Genomic DNA, 21485 nt, shown 5'->3' on the forward strand with positions numbered 1-21485 from the left:
TGCCTGCATATGTGATGGATTTGTATGTGTTTACATGCTTGTACATTTCTATGTATACCCACCCTGCTATGATCTGATTTCAGATCGCAGTATCTATAAATAAATAAAAATAAATAAAAAAAATAAAAATGAAGATAAGCAGAAACAAATTGAGCGAAATGCCCGCAACTGGATGGGCGCGTTAATGGATGAACTTAGAGAGGGAAGTGAGCGCTGGAGTTGGGGAAGAGGACTGCGTGCCGGGCAAAGTGCGGAGGAGTGCGTGGTGGGAGTTGGTGCGAGGTGAAACAGGTGGAGCGTCGCGGAGGAGTAGGGTGGGTGAGCGCACGCCGGGTTCGCCTACTCTGGCACGTGCAAGGGGCTCAGTGTGCGCCGTGGGTGAACCGGGTTCCTCTGGCAAAGGAGATTCTGAGGGCCGAGCGAGAAGGACGGAGCAGTAACGCGAGAAACCGCAGGCGGAGCGCGAGACCACCGAGCCCGAAACTCTCGGTCAGTGCCGGTACCGAGCTAAAGAAGCCCGGCAAACGACGCAGAAGAGATTTTCCCCAGAAGACTGCCTAACAACATACCGAAATGGCTTATGACAGTACGGGTACGCTAGGCAAGAAGCGTTGCATAGAAACTTCGCAACAGCAAATGCTTGCCCTTGACCAACGTTGACGAAGTTCGACTTTGTTCAATTGTTCAACATCTGCTTTATCATAATTACATGAAAAGTGTCAATGAAAAAAAAATGTAGAGCAACATGAAAGCGTCTACGTATTGGAAACATTACCGCGATCAGTGGCGCGAGAGACGCGCACCTAGCAGCACATATCAGCCAAGATTTTTATGTGGCATCATCTCTCGGATCGGCCTAGGTAAGACGCTGGAAGCTTACAGGATACGGAAAAGTGCTGTTAACTCGCTTAGAGAGACTTTGTCTTGAATACGCATTTCTACGCTGTCCACGAACGAACGATGCATGAATTTCGTAATTTGCTGCTGACCTGTGGGGAAGAAAAATTCTCAGTGGCATCTACGGCCAGTTCAAACAAGTAACACAGGTAACCGTTTATTTTGCGGTGTACTAAAATTTAGCATTCTGGTTCCTGGCATAGAGGCGAAAATGAACAGTCAGAACTGCGAAATCGATTGGGTATGAGAACGATAAATAGAGAGACGTTCAGTATTTATTTCAAAGCGAATGAATGCAAATCGCAGAAGATGCCTGAAACGCCAGGTCTGCGTCCGGGATTTCAAGCTTCTGGCTCTGACGCATCGTCCGAGCGATCATCCGAACGCCATCCAGCGGCATGCGATGCAGGAGGGGGAGCCCGCCTCATGCCATGGACTTGGCTCGTAGCATGAAGCAGCATTACTGGGAAGAAGCGAAATGAACCAATAAAAGAATCAAACAAACTGCTACGTGTTTTCGTAGAATATTTTATCGCTTTTATTAGATGCGTCCGTGCTTGAAGCGCATCATCTGGTTTGAATTAACTTTCCAAACTTTTTGTAGGGAAGTATGTTGTAGTGGGCTTATCCAGGGTGTGCTATAACCAAGTATGTTTCGGTAAACCGGGAACGCCCCTGAGAAAATAGCTGAAGGAATACTGATGTTTTTTTTTCATATTTCGAATACTTTGTGAGAAATGATATGAGACATATGGTAGTAACTACCTCTCATTTCTTCACGGATTTCATTTTACTTTGCCTAATTATAACAATAAAAGAACACCCAACTATAGACCCTGTAGTCGAAGCTAGTGGGCATCATTTACAGATGTAAATTATATGAAATTCACCAAATGCAGAAACATATACTATTGAGTGTACATGAAAAGAACATAACCCGTCAGTACACATAAATAAACCAGTGGTATTTCTTAAAGGTGATAATATCAAGCAACAATAAAGACATTCCTGGAAGATCTCGCTGTGGTAGCACAATAATTCCTGCACGCGGGATTCTTGACATGTGAGCAAAGAGCACGAGTGCATCAGAGTGGTGCAAGTTCCCTTCTTTATAGTAGGCGCAATGCTTACAGTCCACTAAATATGTGTGTAATTGGATGGCGCTGCCTCTCCTCCACTTACTGCTGTGCCGTCAACTACGAGAAGCGAAAATGACATCTAGAGAGCCCCACGCATATACAAAGGGGCGACACTACAAAATTTCTAAACACTGGAGATGCGACAGTCACCTTATTTTCTTCTGCATGATGAAAGTAAATGATGCTAGAGAGATTGTATTGAGCGTAAAGCTGGAGCTAGTGGAAGTTCTTGAGCAGGAACATGTAGAACAATATAGACATAAAATATACATATCACCTTACTATGGAGAAAAGAAAGCTGGCTTAGCTGATAGCTAAGGGAACATAAACAAAATACACAAAGCAACCACATAACATATGTGGCTAAAACTACAGCATGTTGAAAATTTCGATGAAAACTGTTTATAAATCCCTAGTGAAATACTGGGAATCAATATACAATTTTTACGAAAAGAGCACATAAAATACATTGACGGCAATAAAGACTGAAGGAAAAGGCACCCAGGCCCCTAAGCTGCGTAGGATACAGTGACAACCATCATACTCGTGTTATTTAAAAAAATGAAAGAAAAATTTTACACCAATTCATTAAAATCATATTTATTGTTGAGATGTCCTAAACGTTGTATTTGCTGCGGTTAAATTATGCCATTTTGTTTGATCTTGTTGTGCAAAGAATTATCGCCCCCTATGACGTAGGTGCTAAGATTATCTTGAATTCCTTTTACTGTGCTGAGCAAACGTCGTTTATATGTCTGTTTCCCATGAAGACAGCGGTTATCGCGTATATGCTTTGGTTCTTTGACAGGCCGTATTTTGGCCGCCGCCTCCTCAACTTCCTTGTTAAAGTAGCTTCTAGCTGATGCCCCATCCTTTTACTAACGAAAGAAAAAAATTAATTATTTCTACTTGTGTCCACCCGGCGGTAGCCCGAGAATACAAAGGCAATCCAAAGCGACTTTTTTTTTTTACAGGGGTAGCATTGCACATGAGGAAACGTTTGTCCTGGTCCAAGTTTCATTGAACCGTGAAGATTTCTTCATAAGAAGCCCATGTTGGGTATCCTGCACCTTCTAGAGGCATTTCATGTAAATACAATTTTGCTCTTTCGTAAATTGTATGCAGGTTGTGGGCTTCAAAATAGCCTTTTTTTCACATGGAAAGTAGACAGCTTACTGCGGGACTACTTACTCCACTTGACAAAAGCAAGATAACGCAATAGTGTGCTGTGACTGCGTCTCTTTTATGACAGCGAAGTGTACAGTTTAAGGTGTCACATTGTTCAACGCCATCGGAAGGCAATTCTTCCTATAAATGGCAAGCGATCTCTTGTCTATCTCCGCCTGTTCCGTCCCTAAAAATATTACGTTTTCTTTACGCAGAAATGATGCACTTGCTATACAGGTATATTTTGCAACCCATTGAACTTGTTAGTGAGCTTTTCGCGAAAGTAGAAAGGTAGTGTTAACGCACCCAAAACAAGAACAGCAAGCATAAGCATATATGTGGTAGATGCCATGACTTTTCCTGCGAAGAAAATTGAAAGCGCTGGTTATTAGGCACGGAGAGTTACCTCCATACAAACGCAACAGCCATGTCATCTGCGTTACAGGTCACTCATTTCCAAAATAACAAAAACGCAAATTATCATTACCACATTTCAAGTTGAAATTAAAATAAAAAGATAACCACTAAAAGGCATCAAAAGTATGTAGTAGGAACTTAGCCAAAGGTGGTATTCTGCAAGTCAATCATAACGGCATATTCAATGGCTTTTTTAGCGCATGCTCTTTTAGGCAAACTTAAGCCTTCGCAAGGTCAAGTGCATGCGCTACGTGATTTCTGCAAAAGAAACGTGGCAGAATGGCGTAGTCGAGCCTTCAGACCTGTCTACTGTTGGAAAATATGCCTTGGTAATACATATTTTGCGCCTTATATTCCCGATAATTTTTCCAAAACAATGAGTTATTTCACTTCGAGCACCTTTAAATAGTGTTAGCCTATAAGCTAGCGAACGGTTGTGTTTTACAGGAGTATTTTTACAGGCTTAGAATTACATTGAAAAAGGCTCGTAAATGTTTTAATCTATGCACAGATTATTAGGCAGTGCTAAAAACACTATACTCTTCTTTCCTTTGCAAAATTAGTAGGAGAATCACCCATATTGTTCAACAGTTTTTCAAGCTTTGTTCCTGTTACCCCATTAAGGAATAGCTCATAAACCTGGAGTACTTTTGCTGAATACAAAATAGTAAGTAATATCATACTGCATTGCTCCCTCTGTGTCGTATTTATTTCTCTGTAAGTTCTATGTTGTGCTTTTGGCACAGAAGAGATGATGTATACTTACTGTTGTCCTACTTCTCACCAGCTAAGCAGCAGCAGAAGCGTTTAGTGAATTGGAAGACACGATATAACTTTCGTTCTCAGAATATATACAGCGCCGTTAGGCTGTGCTAAAATGTTTCAATTTTTCATGATAAAAAATAATTGCTTCAGTTCGGTCCGGATCTCGTGAGCTGCTTCTCCGTAATGTTCTTTGTCTGTGTTCCGTTCCTAAGAATCTTACTTTAAATCTGAAAAAAAAAATAAGTATGATTCCCTGACTGCCCGGAAACCATTCTAGCTTTTACTAATGTCACACTATACTTTTTCCCCGCATAACACAGGGAGGTGTCAGTGGAAATGTCAAGTATTTTGTCGGCACATATTTTCTTCCGTATATCGTGCGTATTGTAGAAAAGCAGTGTGAAGCGTAACATTTACATGTTTTGTACTTCATGCTATCTGATGAGCAAATACGTGGCTTGGCGAACGGGTAGCAGGAACCTCTAGACGCTACGCGTATACTCCCCTGAGCACTGACCCAATCGCGTTAACGTGGTTTGTTTTGTTTCGCTGTAGGCACATATATCAAGGAAGGCCATCACCCCTGCTGCACATTCAACAGACATCTCTTGATGTAGTAGTTCTGCGGGAACCCACAAGGTGGAGAGAAGTAATGAATAAAGGGAAACTCAGACACCCACCCGTTCGTAGCAATTGCTGCCATCCCGCGTACCCCAAGCTTTTAGGGGTAATATAATGAAAATCTTCGATGGACAAGTCACGTGAATTTTATAAAAGGTATCATTGCTAAATCAATTGGAATGCTAAATAGATTTCGGACGTTGTTGCCAATAAGATTAAAACAGCAACTTCATTTTAGTATTGTACATACCCGTATACAATATTGTCTACTAGTTTGGGGGTTACATCAAAGTATAATTCTGAACGACTATACATAATGCAGAAAAAAAGTATATGATTCATTCAAAACCTATCTAGTCGTGATCATACATCCCCACATTTTGCCGAGATCCGCATACATCACATAGAAATGTTATATAAACAGCGTTTGTTGGAATTGATATTTCTCGAATTAAAAGCAAATCGTGAGCTGTTTTTTCATGCATATACAAATACCGAGACACCATTCTATTTCAGAAATGAAAACTTTGTAAAGATTAAAACGAGAACTAGAAACGGTGTGCAAATATTAAAATGGCACATTCCAAACCTACTTAATTGTTATCCATCGTTTTTAGACACAATGGAGAGTTCTCCCTCCTTGCTTGCCTTCAGAAAACTAACTAAAATGTATTTCCTCCAACAGTTGTTATCTTCTTGTACATTTGTTTTGTTCTCTTCAAATCCAATCGTAGTCCATAGGCCTTAATAGTTCTGCGTCTTGTTGATGATGAATTGGTTGACGACTAATTCTGTCATTCTTCCTTATCTTGCTTTATCGTGTTTGATACTCGGTACATGCGTTTTTATTTGTATGAGTTTGATACTTTGCAGTGTGTTTTGAAGCATGTTGCACTCATGTTGTGTGCTGCGCGTACTGCCTGGTGTCAAAGGCCTTGTCAGGTGGCTTTTAGTGCCGCCTTTTGCCTTGGCATCAGGACAAACCGCTGTTGGCGTTGTTTTGTCAATAAATAAATAAACAAACAAACAAAATATTTTCTGTACTTTTGGTTATGTTTTATAATGTGTACCTTCGTTAAAATATGTGCGCCGGTATTTGAGAAGATTTAGACTTGCCTAACGCAATTTTATTAGGATACGAAGACAATAATTAGGTTTCCTTAGCCTTTTTATTTAATGAGGTGACATAACCATCAACAAAATTGAGTAATATGGTGGCACTATTTCAAGTTCGCTGCATTTGAGGTCATGATGAATTGTTTGTAAATTTCATAGTGGCATGTTTCAATAAATTATTATGCCGTTGTTTATTACAGCCGAACTCTCTTCCACATATTATTTTTTATATAAATTTGTACTTATAACTTCGTGTGCGTTCATCTTCATCTTTATCGTTATTAGAGGAGTAGAGGCAAAACAACCGGGAACCAACCGTTAATTACATTAAGGAAAAATTAAACATCCACCTAATCGTAGCAATTGCTACAAAGGATACCCGTGCGGTTTCCTCAAAAGAAAACCCTCACAGTTGAAGAAAAATTTGTCCTGGTCCGGGACGAATTTTCCTTCAACTGTGGAGCTTTTCTTACGATTCCCGGTGTCAAGACATAGGTTGAAAGTATATATTAGTTCCAACTAAAATTACACGAAGCTGGTGCTATATTTTTGAAGACTTTTATAGAAGCTTCATCATTGCTTATCGTTCAAAGCCCCTGTTTAAATATCTGCCATTCGGGGAATATGGCCACGTTGGTGAAACTTCACTTTTCGGTTTCGGTGTTTTGCGACACCCGGCGCTAACTTTACTCTACAGGTCATGCAAAGCACACGGGCAGTGAAGGTACACTTACACAATTAGGCTGCTATCAATTTTTGAGTGATGCCCCAATGGGACGAGAAATATTGTATCCAATCCACACTGTGTTGTTAGGCCTGTGCATCTGTGATATGTACTGATAAAACAGAACAATATGACGTGGCCTTAAGCTGGGTCCTGCTGAGCCTGAGAACGATACCTTGGTGCATGCTGACGCTGCTGTTCCTTTCGTCGCTCCTCATATTCGCAGTCCTCTTCAGGCATCCTAACTGTGCATGGATTGCTTCCGACAGGAACTGCTGCGTCTTACTTTGCCTGAGCAGCCGTAATATTTTCTTCGAAACGTTTGCACTGAGCGCTAAGTGCAAATATTAACTTTCTCGTTCTTCTTTTTGTATTCGCCCTGCACGGCCGCTGCCGCAGATGCGTGGGCGTGAACGCCATCTCGTGGTGCTGCAAAGAACCCAGCGGCGCACGTGACCCCTGCCTCCGGCAGTAATTGGTTCATTTTTTGCTGACGGACACAACAAATGCACTGGGCGGTATATGTACATGCCTTCGCTGCAAAAAATACTTCTTACAGAGATATTACATGAAACCAGCTACGGTGACCTTCCCAATGGGTGCAGACACGTAACACATGGTTTCGCAATCAATCCTTTAAAAGGAAATGCACCGATCACATACGTCAATTACATGCCTTATGCAACCTTGATAACCATCAATAGGAGGGAATACGGCTAATACTCCAGCCTCCTCATAAAGTATTTTTGTATGACTGAAAGCACATTAAAATTAATAGCAGGTATAAAATGAACGCTTTCAAGCAGTCGTTATTTACCAGCTAAAGAAAAATATCTGGGGAGCCAAATTAACGGAACAGGCTCTGCATTTATTTGCACCACAAGGCGGTGCTTTAACGCTGCAACTCAGTGATTTGACAATGCCACCCTGATGTGAAGCAATATGGTGCATTTTATTTCCTTGGTGACAGGAGCAGCAGCAGGAGACTTTTCTCTGCCCAGATATTTGTTTTCATGCAAGTAGCGCCTCTTATCGTATTTCCTAATATACGTAAATTAATAAATAAGTGCTGGACACACCTTAGCTGCCTCGCTCATCACGACATCGCTACTACGGGAAATCCGGGACGGATGTGGTTAAAAGCATGTCTGACGTCTCCCTTCGATTTTTTCGCAGGTACGTTAGACGGACGCGGCAATGTTTCTATGGGAGTACTTTCGACGTATGTCGTTGTTTGTTACGTGTTTCCTGTTAAAATACGTCGGTCATGCTAATGATGAAAAGCTGAATACATGCTTCGCCTTACGTCAGTGCTCATCCTTTGCGTTTTATTGTGCATCGTGCTTGGGTTGGCGCAAGCATCGCGCATAGGTATGTTCATCATTCCTGCAACAAGTGCGACATCTGCTCCCACAGCATTGATGCACCCTTTCATAGCAGCAAAAGGCATTGCATTCAGTGCCTGTCGACCAGATGCCATGAAAACGTGTGCTTGTCGCAAATAGACCAATTATGCAATTGCGCCCAGCTACCTAGTGTAGTAGTGTAGTAGCGTAGCTAAGTGGTTGGTTAAAATGCATCCGTGTTGGATCATTTCGCAGTTACCAAGATTTGTAAATCGAAGGAGCGATCCACAAATTACGAGAAATATCGATTAACGAAGGCACACCACTGCAACTCTTCTGTGAAGAGTTCGCTGCATTAACCGCTCTTAAAGTCACCTTAAGCTTTCGTTCGCAAACAGGTGAGAGCAACCGTATCCGTACAGGCTGCTTAGCCGCTCAAAGCAAATCTTTGTTGACACTTCTTCAGGAAACTGCTCTAATCAATCACTATGCAGACGTCTATTTAAACGAAATAATCCTAGCATGAGTTCTCTGGGGAGTTGCTAGAGCGTGGGGTACGTATCTATGTATTTATGTATATATGTCCATGCCTGACCTCCTTACCGCCTACAGGTGTGTATCTAGATTGTCCTAGGTAAACTGGTTAGAGCTACAGGCTGTTGTGCTGATGAAACCGGGCCCGGGAGCAACCGTCCGACCAGCATGAGTCGTCGACGAAAAAATTACGCGGTTAGCTGTGCTCTTCATTTATGATCTCCCATGTCAACTTGGAACAATGGGTTTGCCAACAGAGTAGTGGCCTTCTTCAATAAACGTGTTTCAGTCCAACTTTTGCCACTGGGCATGTGTCACTGGTTTTGTAGCGCCTCTTAAAATAAATAATATAGAAGTGATATCGTCAAAATTTACCCAGGAATAAGATGGACAGCTAAGAGCAAAGCAATTTCCAGCAATATATAAACGATCGACGTACTACCACTTTTTTTTTTCTATTTAAAAGGACAGAGACATTGCGAGACACAGTAACCTAACTGCACACCACCGAGAAATGGCTAAGGGGCGCCAAGGTATGCTTTGAAAAATTAATTAGCTTGTCACGTGTGATATCCCAGTTTGATATCAAGGTTGGGACAAGCTTTTTTCGGTTTCATCTATTAGGTACCTTCCGACCAATCTGTGGCAATGTTTAAGAGGATGGCTTAGCCCGGGCCCAACTCCCGCACGGCCTATTCAGATACATGTAAAACGCAAAAAACGTTTTTCTGAGATAACCCCCGGACCGATTTGAATTAAATATGTTTTATCTGAGAGAGAAGGGTAAAATATAGTGATTGTTGCAGCAAAATATTGTATTTAAACTTTGCTAAAAAGATTTTCAAATATTCAGCAGTTTTGAAAAAAAACAGCAGCACGAAATTTACAAATAGATGTGCTTCAAAACAGATATCGAGATTCGATGAACGACTCTCATGAGATCATTGAAAGCTGACAAATTTGATATGTCATTTTACATCCTACGTGAATTTGTTAGGTTTTGTACAAGGGTTATGCAAAAGCCGTATTTACGTATCAGTAATTTTTTTCAGACTCATGTGTAGCTTATCATTTTTGTGTGCTTTAGATGCACTGTTAGGCGCAATTCACATAATTGTGCTATCATTTTTATTGCTGAATCACAGAGTAGTAAACCTATTAGTCTTTCTTTCTGAAACTTTTCAAATCATGCAATTATTTTTCAAATTTACGACCTAATAAAAAATTCGAAACAAGAAGTCATGAGATTTTAAGTTTTAATTTTAAATGCAACAAACCTCGCCAAGTTTGGCGCAGTGGTTGCCGAGAATAACATAGATAGGAGCCCACAAACTGAAGCTTCCTCTTAAGGGAGGATGCTGGAATATCTATCTTGGCTAGTGTAGTGTAGCATGGCACTAGTAAACGTGCGTAGTGTCCCCGCAAGGGCATCTGCGTCAGCAGGCGTTTGGTGTTTCCCGACACCCGGTACCCGAGCACACGAGGGTTGGCCCCTCCCGCGTATGGCCGTGCGCGGCATAGCCGTGTCCGGTGTAAGGGGGATCCTGGGGTTTGAGACGATTCCAGGTGTTTGGCGCTTTAATACTTTCCGGCGGATGCAACCCACCGCTTTCGCCCCGGCTTTACATAGAAATGCACATAGATGGCACGTCTATTTTGACTAGAGCTGCTTTTCCGTCTTGGTTGCAACGCTGCTGTGCATGGGCGTTCAACATGAGCAAAGGTGAGTTTATTTAAAGTATAAATTTAGTTCAAAAATAATCGTCACTGCCAACAATGTGTTAGATAGAAACATTGCCAGTTTGACAGGCGCTGCGCCCGCTGACGCCATGCGAGCCAAAGAAACGCATATCAACTGGCAAAATTGGCGGTGTCGGCGTTTTCACTCCCTTAGTTGACGTGGCAGTGCAGACGCGCACGAATTAGAGGGTCGTAGTTAATTGTTTTGCTGAACCGACTTGGTTTTAAGCGCCACATTTTCTTGAAGCACGTGTCGCCCATGTCTTATGAGGCTACTGGGAAGTTGCCGGTATTCTGTTGCGCCAGTCAAGTTCCCCGGAGTGATTGTTATTTTTTGTTGTTGTGCACTTACAGTTCTGTGGTGCTTAAAGGGCCCTTGAAACGGTTCGGGAAAACTTCGTTGACGCAAAGCGCGGAGCTAAAGTTATCATTCTCAACATAATTCATGTGAAGTGTTGCAGATTAAGAGAGCTACGCACGATTACATGTTATCATCCTCCGTAGCTATGCACTTTCTCCTCAACTCGTTCGCGGAGTAATCGGTGCTATGCTCCGCCTTCACTGGCTGTGCGTCATTATTGAACATTCTGTCGTCTACTTCCGGTTCACTAGGAGCGAGCGCAAGAAGCCGCTGCAGTCTCTCCATCAGCTACAGGACGGTCGATCCCAAGCGAGAGCTATGGAATCAGCGTGAGTTGCGAGCATTCTATCGCAGCGCCGAACGTGTCTTGTATTCCGGCAACCACCGGTGAGCCGGGTGTTTAGAGCGATGGGTAGAGGCATAAACTCAAGCTGATCGAGGAACTTAAGCGTAGACGTATGTGAGTGGACTGAATGGTCTGCACGGTTCAGCCACATGTTGGTACAGAGCTTAACCAGCCAAACAAAGAGCTAATATTGCTCTAACCAAGTGTAAAACGTTTTGAACTTTTAGAAAAACAATGTGTAGACGATTACACTCCTGCGAAAGATTTACACCAGCAGCAAAGAATACACTTCTTTACTGGTACTGTGTTTGGTTGAGCTCTGTACCACCAGGTGGCCGCACCGTGCAGACTATTTACATTTGTGCTTCTGCTCATCCCGTGAAGTGGCACGCTCAAACGGTCATGCCCTGTCCCTGTGCGCTTGGATTTACCCGCAGCCCGGACACGAAAAACACTGTTGTGGAAGTAATCCTTCGGCGTAACGTTAATGACAGCCGAAAGAGCGCCAATTCTGGCGCCGACCGCATAGCGACACTCCGATGCACGGCTGCCACTCTGCTCGTCTGCTGTCTTGCAAAGGGACACGATGACGCGGCTTGAAATATTGCCAGTCGCTACGTTTGCAGCCCACCACGCAACAACATGATGCTGCCCCGACACTGACCGCAGAGCTCTCATCAAAGTGAAGCACGTTGTAACTCAAGCAGACGACGCTTGCTCTCTGCCGGAAGTATTTAACATTAGTGAAAAAACATTTCTTGTTCATTCTCTTTCTGTTACTTTCTTTTTACTTTATTTTTATAGAAATAAATCACCTAGCGTTCCAACTATTACGAACATTTGTTCACCATAAAGTAGAAAAAATTATTGACGACCTGCCACGGGCCGCCAATCGGATATCTCGCCCTACTATCGTCATTAGGACAATTTACGTCAAATGGATAGGGGGGGCTGAAAATTCAGCTGAGCGGTGTGCTGCGATCGGCAGCAATGTACGTTTTTAAAGCATCATCATAAATACACAATTTACGCGAAGCACGTAGATACCACAATTAATGATCAGAAGGGCCTACTCTACCAACTCAGTACATTTGTACTAAATTGTTTTAGGGTCCCTTTAAGCAGTGTCGCCGTGTCAAAGCTCGATTATTGCAACAATGTCGAAGCTAGCTTGCACCTGCTTTTGCTACAGTAGGCTTTCACATATCTATCGCAGTATTTGTGCATCTTCTGAAGACCAGCCATGTCCGCTAGGTGAAATTTGAAGTGTCCCTTGGAGTTTGCCCGTCAGTTCATATAACTCTTCAGGACAAAATTTATGCATGGAGAGAAGGGAGAACATACAACATGATCAATGCTAACTGACTATTTTGATGGAAAGATTAAAAATATAATTAGCACTGGATGTGTGCTTATGTAGCGCACAACACTTCTTAGTGGGGAAGTATAAGTTCTTGTACAAAGGCATAAAGTCACAATAAACGGTAGTTGTGTATAAAAAGTAAATGGACACAGACTGATTTCTTGATTTCTATTTCTTGTCATTGAGTAAGGGTGCCTTTTTTTCGTGCATCGATAGTAGGTCCTAGCTCACACGTCTTATTTATGTGGCACTGCTTAAGTGGTCACTCATTTCTCTTGTAAATTTTTCACTGTGAGTGAAAATTGTGAGTGTGAGTTAAAGTATCCCGCCTGAAGCCTGATTGCGGCAATGCACGACCAAGTCAGATGAGCATACTGTCTTTTTGGATGAAATAGAGTAATTTTTTGGCACACGTTTAGTTACCGGTCGGTCAGCCCTGTGTAAATTTCGCCACATGTGAAAGGAATACAGTACACTGCCTCCGACAAATACTTCACAAATTTGGTGATACCTGCAAACAAGCAAACCTCGCTTGCCTGCTAGCCTTTCTTTGATTCACTAGTGTACTCGTGTATGTACTGCTTTTGTATGTAAATAAATGTGTATACATTTATGTTGTTGGAGATATTCGTGCATAACAATCCACAAGTAAAGTGACAAGGGCATCCAGGCAAGGGAGGCTTGCTCAATTATAGATACCAACAAATTTGTCTGGTGTGCATCAGGGGTATTGTCGTCTATTCCTCTGGTCATTTTTATATGTGGTCAAATGTACAAGGGGCAGACTGGCTGGTGCCTCAACATGCACCCAGGAGAGAGAGAGAGAAACCTTTATTGACAAACGATTTGCGTGAAGGGGTCGGAGACACTTTAGTCCAAGGCCCCGCAGGCCTCGGCCGCCCGCTTGACCTGTCTTATGAAGGACTGTTGTCATGCCAGGTCTGAGCTGGTTAGCTGTCCCTCCCATTGCTTCATTGTGTGGTGTGTTTTATCAAACGGGTGTGATTCACAATCCCAAGTAATGCGTTGTAGTCTTAGTATGCCTCCGCACCACGAGCTACATAATTCAACCAAGGGACAAGTATACGTATCCCACGGGATGATGCATTGACACGACTGATGCTGCATGCCAGGTTTAGATGATTCATCTGGTTTGTTCATCAGCGGCAACCGATTGACAAACAAAATCAGCCCTATTATGAGCACATGACAAAGAGGAATGCTCTCTGGATGACGTGGAAGAGCAATCACTCCGTGCTCATTATTTCTGTTTTTTATGAAAGTAGTGTTATGTTTTTGTATTTAACTAGTGCTCGCTTTCTGAAAGAACTGTGCAGTACAAGTGCGCATGCAGTGCAAATATTTTCTTCATTCCTTGCAGCAAAATAAATGTAGAATTGATAGCTTTTGTGCCCTGCGGTCTCCTAGTTGCGTCGCTGCAAGGCCCCCCACCTAGTGCAAAGCACGATTAGGATATGCGCAGAATGCATGCGTATTGCCCAGTTCATGGCGCGTGATGAGAGTTCAGGATATTGAGGGAAACAGCGCTGAGGACGGTGCCATCGAACGGCGCGCAGTGGTGGCAGTGGCGTCGGTAGTGTAATTGGTAGTGTAATTGGTAGTGGCAGCGGCCGTCGTTAGTAGTGTGGGGTTCTGCAATCCGAGAGTTGTACGGGGCGAAGGTTGTGAGATGCGCAGTCACAGTGATGTCGTAGTGTGAAATCTTGTGTTAGCCATCGACGTAGATCGGGACATGTCGTCTACACTCTTGGCCAGACGTTTCGGTTTGCCATTCTTCTGCGAGTAGTAAGCAGTGGTCCTCCAGTGACTTGTCATTCAGCGTCAGTCCGGGAGCACCGTCTACGTGAAGCCGAGGGCAAAGGGGTGTGTTGCCTTCGGCGAGGGGCCTTATAGGTCCAAAGAAGCGGCCTTGGCTCAACTCCAAGGATCCACTTTTTTCCGGACACGGCTAAGCCGTGCATGGCTACTCGCGTGACGGTCCGATTCCCATGAGCTCAGGTCCATGGTGTCTCCACACACAAAACGCCTGCTGACGCAGACGCGTCACCTGAGAGAATGACTGTGAATTTTTTTCTCGTCAAGATTAGCCATGCGTTGCTGAACTTCATACGAAATCGCGCCATAAGCCTTAGAAACCATTTTGAATGTTATTTACTTAACCCATATGTAATGTGACTTATTGACCTCAACAAAAATGCTATCTTAGTTCCTCTTTTCAGCACTGTACTTATCACAAAATCTGGTATTCTTTCAACGCAAACTAATATTGTGTACACATGCCTATCATTCCTTAAACCAATACTTCTGTTAATTTCTTTTAGGTCTCTTCAAGCGTTCCTGCGCAGGACAATATTGTCTGTTTGATATGATCACAACAGTTTTATCAGCTCCATTACGTACAAGTGCTGGAACAATGAACAGACTCACGTGCAACCGCAGGTTCAATGAGACTTCTCTTGATAGTTCGTGTGGTGGTTCCGTTTGTTCGCCTGCAATGACCGGAAATATAGCTGCTCCAACAGCTTTATAGTACGAAAAGAAAAAAATATGATTGCGTATTCGCCGAAAGTTTAGCAATACTCATAAAATATAAGTTTTCCAATTATGCTCTGCAATATTCTCTGCCATCATGGCATATCCCAGTTCTCCTTCTGGAATTATTTACCGCAAAAAGCTCGTGTACTTGATGAGCCCATCAAGCTCAACAAAAAGTAAGCCTGAATTTTAAGAATACCGCACGGGATGTAGTTTTTTTTACTTTCATATACCAATCGCTATATATTTTGGAGGCCAAATAGCTATATATTTTTAGGGCAAACAGCTGACCTATGACAGCTGGAAGTTTCATTCTACGCAACTTTCGTTTAAATTTCTTGCAGGGGTGAAGTATTAGCTCCGAGAGGGCCAAGCTATTTGGACACAACAGCATTCTTTGGGATAAGTGACAGGCGTCCGATCGTTCAAAACATTCTATGTTATAACTTTTCCGTGTGATGTACATAGTTTTTGAAGAGCAAATGTCACTTCTGCTGCAAAACTCGTGACATGTGTTTTGTTCTGTGTCAGTTGGCTAAGCGTTCAAAACAATTCGGGCACACTCGATTGGCAGCCTCATTTTAAAATTTCTTTCCGGAGGAACCCTATGTCTTTTCGCCTTCAGCTGAGACAAAATGATGGGCCGTTTTTTCGCTGTCGGGATTAGTGTGAATTCCATGGTATTATCTCTTCAGGCTTGAACTCATGTAGAACATGTTTCTGGCCATCCCTACATTCTATACACGAGAGATGTTGTTATTTAGTTTCGAGAAAAACAGAACATTTTTTTAGGAATCAAGATAGCATCCTGCTGAGGGAACAAAATAGCATATCAGCAGTTAGTACAAATTACTGTTTATTGTAGCGTAATATTTGGAGTAACCTAAATAAATTAAGTTTCGTAACTTTAATAAATGTTCGTAGTCTCTTTTTCTGCCCTCGCCTTCAATTGAAAATGTGTAGTTTTGAAACTATGATTGACTGAGGAAAGAATAAATGCTAACGCCACAAGAAAATGAAATTTCAGCTGAAGTTCCTGAGCAATGACTCAATGTCTAAGAAGAGGCTACAAGTGCAGAAGATGAGGCGTGTTTTGAACCAGTGCTAAATTTTTTGAAACATATTTTGAAGGCTACGATTTGCTAAACTTATTCGTACAATAGCGCTTAGCTTACCCGGAGTTAGATAAATGCACACTTAGGACTATGTTTTTAAGTCATTCACGTCCAAACAACTGATACTTAATATGAGAAACACTAAATATACACCTTTCCATTCCAGGAAGAAAACACTCACTACTGAAATACTCGAATACAAGGTTAAAAACTACAACTCGTAGTCTCTCGCAAAAATTAAGGTATTTTCTTTGATTCAGACATGCAATGAAAAACTTATAATAAACACCTTCGTTTCAAGCTTGCTTACGGACGTTATGTTCTTCTTAAGGCTAGAGAATGCTTCCTATAACCTGTCCTACACATTTTGTACTTTCCTTCATTCAGAGTCACATATCTTATTGTATTGTTTCATGGGGAAACACTTTTATAACTTACGTTGATTCTCTATTCCGTCTGCAAAAGAGCGTTCGGAATTATCGCTTCATCTGGAAACACACAATGTCGTAAGCACTTGCATAGCTAATTACATGTGCTGCCATGCATGCAATATATTAATTCAAAATTCCTGTGGTCACGCATAGTATTATCAAAACCAATGATCGACTTCCTCTAACTTTGTTTATAATCCCGTTACGAGAGCTGCAACTAACAAGAGCTGCAACTAACCAGTGTTTTAATCTGCCTCCATCTCATAATCTTTACGGGAAAAGGCTCGTGGAGTTGAGCGGCACACTTCTTTGGAATTCTCTGGCGATACAAATAAAAGAAGCCTGTAACTTTAGATATAGTGTAAGAAAATACTTTAAACAGTTGTTATTACTTACATTCCTGCCTGAGTTATCCATGCCAATTTCATTGATATGTGTTACGGTTATTCCGTTTGTTCGCGTCCGTGAAGGATTAAAATACACTGAGATTAGATTTACCTTCGTGCCTAAGTTATGTATGTTAATATTATTATTGTGTATTATGTCTGCTGTTTTGTTTGCTCGCGTGCTGTGTTTTTTGTACCCTAAGTTTGCTATGAACCCGGGACTACCCAATGGCTATGGGCCAAGCAATGCTTTTGAATTGGGTAAAATTTGTCATACATAAATATGTAAAGAGTGAATCAATGAATGAAACGAAGAATCAATTAATGAATGACGAGGAAGAACACAGGGACGGGTGTCTTCGCCTGATTTTTATTTCTTTAAGTGACATATTTAGACCTACAACATACAACCACACAGATACTGAAGTCACCAATCAACGTAAGTGCCCCCTGGGCTGTCGAAATGGACCCGTTCGCTCAAACTCGCTCACCCTCTTCGCAGCCCGAACCAGCTTTTGCTATCCAATTTGCTTTCGCGATTGCCTGCGCACATATAAATTCACTTGTACGATTCAATTTCAATTTCAATTCAATTTTTATTTTTCCAGAAATATTAGGTCCTGGAAAGGGTCAAGAGCTAAAAGCTGTCTCGACAGCTTGACTAGGCTCATGACCCCCTCTACAAGGCAGTATTGATGTACAACAACAGGTAGTATGCATGACATCACGAAATGCGAATAACAATGAATTATAGAGTAGCATAAGGGTAATTAATTACTAAATCTACAGCATATGATTTCAAAATGTGCGTAATATCTTTATCTATAGTTGTGAACATATGACAATATAAACAAAAATAAGTTTAAAACACCAGAGTATAAAGAAAATAGAATACATGCATGTTCATGTGAAACAGTACTTGCAAAACAAAAGGCAAACATACATAGCCATTCATTATTTAGATACAAAATACATTCTCAGTCCTTTTACGCAGTAACTGATCACACATTTATGCTCATTTAGAATAAATGGAAGATTATGCTGTAATGACTGAACTTTATAATTATTTCGAAATTTCGGTTGAAGCCAAACGTCATCGTTACGTGTGGATAGTGTAATATGTCTTTTTCTTAGCGATGCTAGATTCATTAGAAAATATTTGGAAGCTACAGTGGAAAAGTAAAAGGAGCGGAGCAAGCGATACGGATACATATATTCCGCCCTAATTATATTGTAGCTTATAAAAGCACTTCGCGTGGGAGGCTGGTGATCAAGGTTTGCAATATGTTGCACGATCCTCTTTTGAAGTGCACCTATCTTTGCAATGTTTCTTTTTGTCGTTGTAGCCCATACAAGACCACAGTAGTTAATATATGAAGCAAACAGTGCATGATAAATTTGGATTTAACCTGTGTTGGAAGAAGATGTCGGCAACGAGATAAGATTCCTGTCACTGCGGCTAGTTTACTACAAACATCTTCTATGTGTTTATCCCAACTTAAGTTTGAAGAAAACGTAACCCCGAGAATTTTGTGTTCGTTCACTACTTTAACTTCTTGGCCTTGGCATTTGACAGCAGGGTATGTTTTGACTATCTTATTTTTAGCTCTAAATATTACTACTTTCGTCTTTGGACTTATTCTAATGCAATTCAAATTGGACCAGAAGTGTAATTTGTCAAGTATTTGATTTCATTTGATAATGAGATCGTCTGCATTAGGACCCGAAATTAATATGCTGGTGTCGTCCGCATATATGATTAATTTTACGGTTGAATCAATGCTCACAATATCATTAATATATATATTAAAAAGCAAAGGCCTTAACACGCTGCCTTGTGGTACACCGTTTCGCACTGGTAAAAAAAGGATTGTTGATTGTCTATATATACTGCCTGCTTCCTGTTTTCTAAGTAAGACTTTATTAGAGCCAGAGGTGTTCCGCGGATTCCACTAAGTGAAAGCTTGTAAATTAAAATATTATGTTTGAGACAGTCAAACGCCTTGCTAAAATCGATAAACAGGCCGAGAGTGAAAAGGTTGTCTTGAATATTTTGCACGATGATTTCTTTAATGGTTAGCAGGGCGCTTTCGGTTGATCGCCCTTTCCGGAAGCCGAATTGGGCGTCACATATAATATTCTTACAGTGGAAAAATTTAGACAAACGAGCGAATATCACCTTTTCTAATCCTTTCGAAAAGATAGGAATGACAGAGGCTGGCCTATAATTGCTTGTGTCGTTTCTGTCACCACCCTTGAATAAGACGGTCACCCTACTTTTCTTCATTTCAACAGGATAGACGCCAGTTTCTAGAATCAGGTTACAAATATGAGCAAGCACAGGAGCTATGAATTCTGTGACATACTTAACTGGTTTTATTTGAAGGTTATCTATTTCTAAGGCCTTGCTATTGTTTAAGTTCATAAATGTCCTGTAAACCTCTACTTCGTCGGCAGGCTCAAGGAAAACGCTGTCGGTGCATGTGTTCAGCGGCATTTCTGAATTCGGTATCTGATTTACTGGTATTCCAATGTTCGTGAAGTGACTATTGAAATGGTCAGCAAGTGCTTTCCCCGATAGCTCACTTCCTTTATGGTTTATTCTTCCTACTGACGCGTTCTTTCTGGCGCGGCCCATAACGTTATTTATCAATTTCCAAACTACACTGGGCTGTTTCCTCGCAAGCTCAGAAAATATTTGTTGATAGTACGTTCGCTTGGCGTATCTAAGCTCACCGTTTAGTTTGTTTCGTGCGCTTTTGAATCTAATCAAAATTTCTGGGAACCGAGTACGCAGAAAAGCGTGGTACAGCTTATTCTTGTTCTTTATCATTTTAATATGTGCGGGCGTGACCCACGGTTTTCTGTTTTTTTTTAGTGTTTAATTTCTTTGAAAGGAAAATGTGAAGAGTAGATTGCTATGAATTCAGAAATGAACTTTGTGTACGCAATATCTGCGTCTTTTATCCTGTATAAGTGGGACCAATCGTGAATACTATTGTTGTACTTGAATGTTTCCAGAGCGCTATTTGATATATATTGAGCATAAATTGGCGTTTCAGGACGCTTGCAATTTTTCGGATCTGTGTAATAGAACAGATACACAGGACAATGATCGCTAATATCTGAGGTAATGGTACCAGCTTGGTTGACGATAGTTTCAATATTGGTAATGAGGAGATCAATACAGGATAAAGTAGTCTGCGTAACACGTGTAGGTGTGTTGATTAAATTCATGAAACCAGTCGACTGAATGGTAATAAGAAAACGTTGGGTTAAGGTGCTATCCCCTGCGACATCTATATTGAAATCTCCTCCGCAGATGAGGCGAAAATTATTTGCGCTAACGTAGTCTAAAAATGTTTCAAAGAAGTCTATGAAACTTGAAATAATGCCATTCGGAGGCTGGTATACTACCGTTATTATTTCCAAGTTGCATTTCAAGGTTAACATCTCATAATCACTTGTTGAAATGCAGAACTCCGGAACAGCCACGCAATGGCGCTGTGTTTCAATATATGCGGCAACACCGCCACCGCGCCTGTTCGGCCGGTTTATGAAATAATTGCTGTATCCATTTAACCGCAGTGCGTTACTATCGCTATTGAACCATGTTTCGGTTAGCATAATACTAAAATGAAAACTAAATTCGCTGAGCAGTTCTGTTATCTGGTCTTCTTTATTATTAGCGGAGCGAGCATTGATATGTAAAATTGAGCTAAGAGGCTGGTGTGGAAGCTGAACGCGAGAGGGTAAAATGAAATCGTAATATTCCATATTGACCGCTTATGACGTATCGACGTATCAAATAGCGGAACTTTGTTCAGGGCCCGCCTAGGCCGAGTCCGCTTCACCAGATAAAGGAGATACTAGTAGCTTCACGAACCGGGCCTATCTTGTCTTGACCTATCCTATCTATCTTGACCTATCGCATGTCTCATCCGCGTCAAATAAGCGCCATGGTCCGAATAATTGCATAAAAGCAAGCAGCCTAAAAATATGTAATCCTAGGTTTGGTAAAGAGCCCTTCACCGTCTGTGGCTTTTCTCGCCTATGGCGTATTGCGATGCTTCGAATAGGAACCCGTGCGACTGCTTGGCCGAACTCCGGCGAGGTCACAGTGAGAATAGTGGGCTCTGGAACTCGCAGTTTTACGCAAATATTATAGGCATTTTTTACTAAAATGTTCAGAAATTCAAAAGACGCTGGAAGGTAATATTTTATTTTCGATTTGCGATCCACATTGTAGGTCATCACGTTTGTGTTGGCAGGATGTGATAGGTCATCACGGGATTGTGACCTAGAAAGTTCTTCATTTATTTTTCCAACCTTATAAAGACGTTACCCCTGAGCCGAGCATCATTATCAACATTAACCTAATTTTATGTTCGGTGAACGACGAAAGCCTCTCACAGAGATATGAAATTGCCATTGACTTGTGCTATCTCACAGGAGCTTTCG

At 41.6% G+C, this 21485-nt stretch overlaps 1 protein-coding gene and 1 long non-coding RNA gene across 2 annotated transcripts in view; one reads left to right on the forward strand and one right to left on the reverse strand.

Moving 5' to 3' along the window:
* LOC135914303 (uncharacterized) overlaps nucleotides 1–21485 on the forward strand; it is a 106218-nt gene that overhangs the window by 45089 nt on the left and 39644 nt on the right. The gene's annotated exons all lie outside the window — the stretch shown is intronic.
* LOC135914267 (uncharacterized) lies at nucleotides 1304–15037 on the reverse strand. The gene is made up of 3 exons (XR_010568258.1): nucleotides 14985–15037; nucleotides 3510–3563; nucleotides 1304–1360 (listed from the first exon to the last, which is right to left on the reverse strand). It is a non-coding gene; the product is annotated as an uncharacterized lncRNA (long non-coding RNA).

This window comes from Dermacentor albipictus, chromosome 8, assembly GCF_038994185.2.
Source record: "Dermacentor albipictus isolate Rhodes 1998 colony chromosome 8, USDA_Dalb.pri_finalv2, whole genome shotgun sequence".
Lineage (NCBI taxonomy): Eukaryota > Metazoa > Arthropoda > Arachnida > Ixodida > Ixodidae > Dermacentor > Dermacentor albipictus.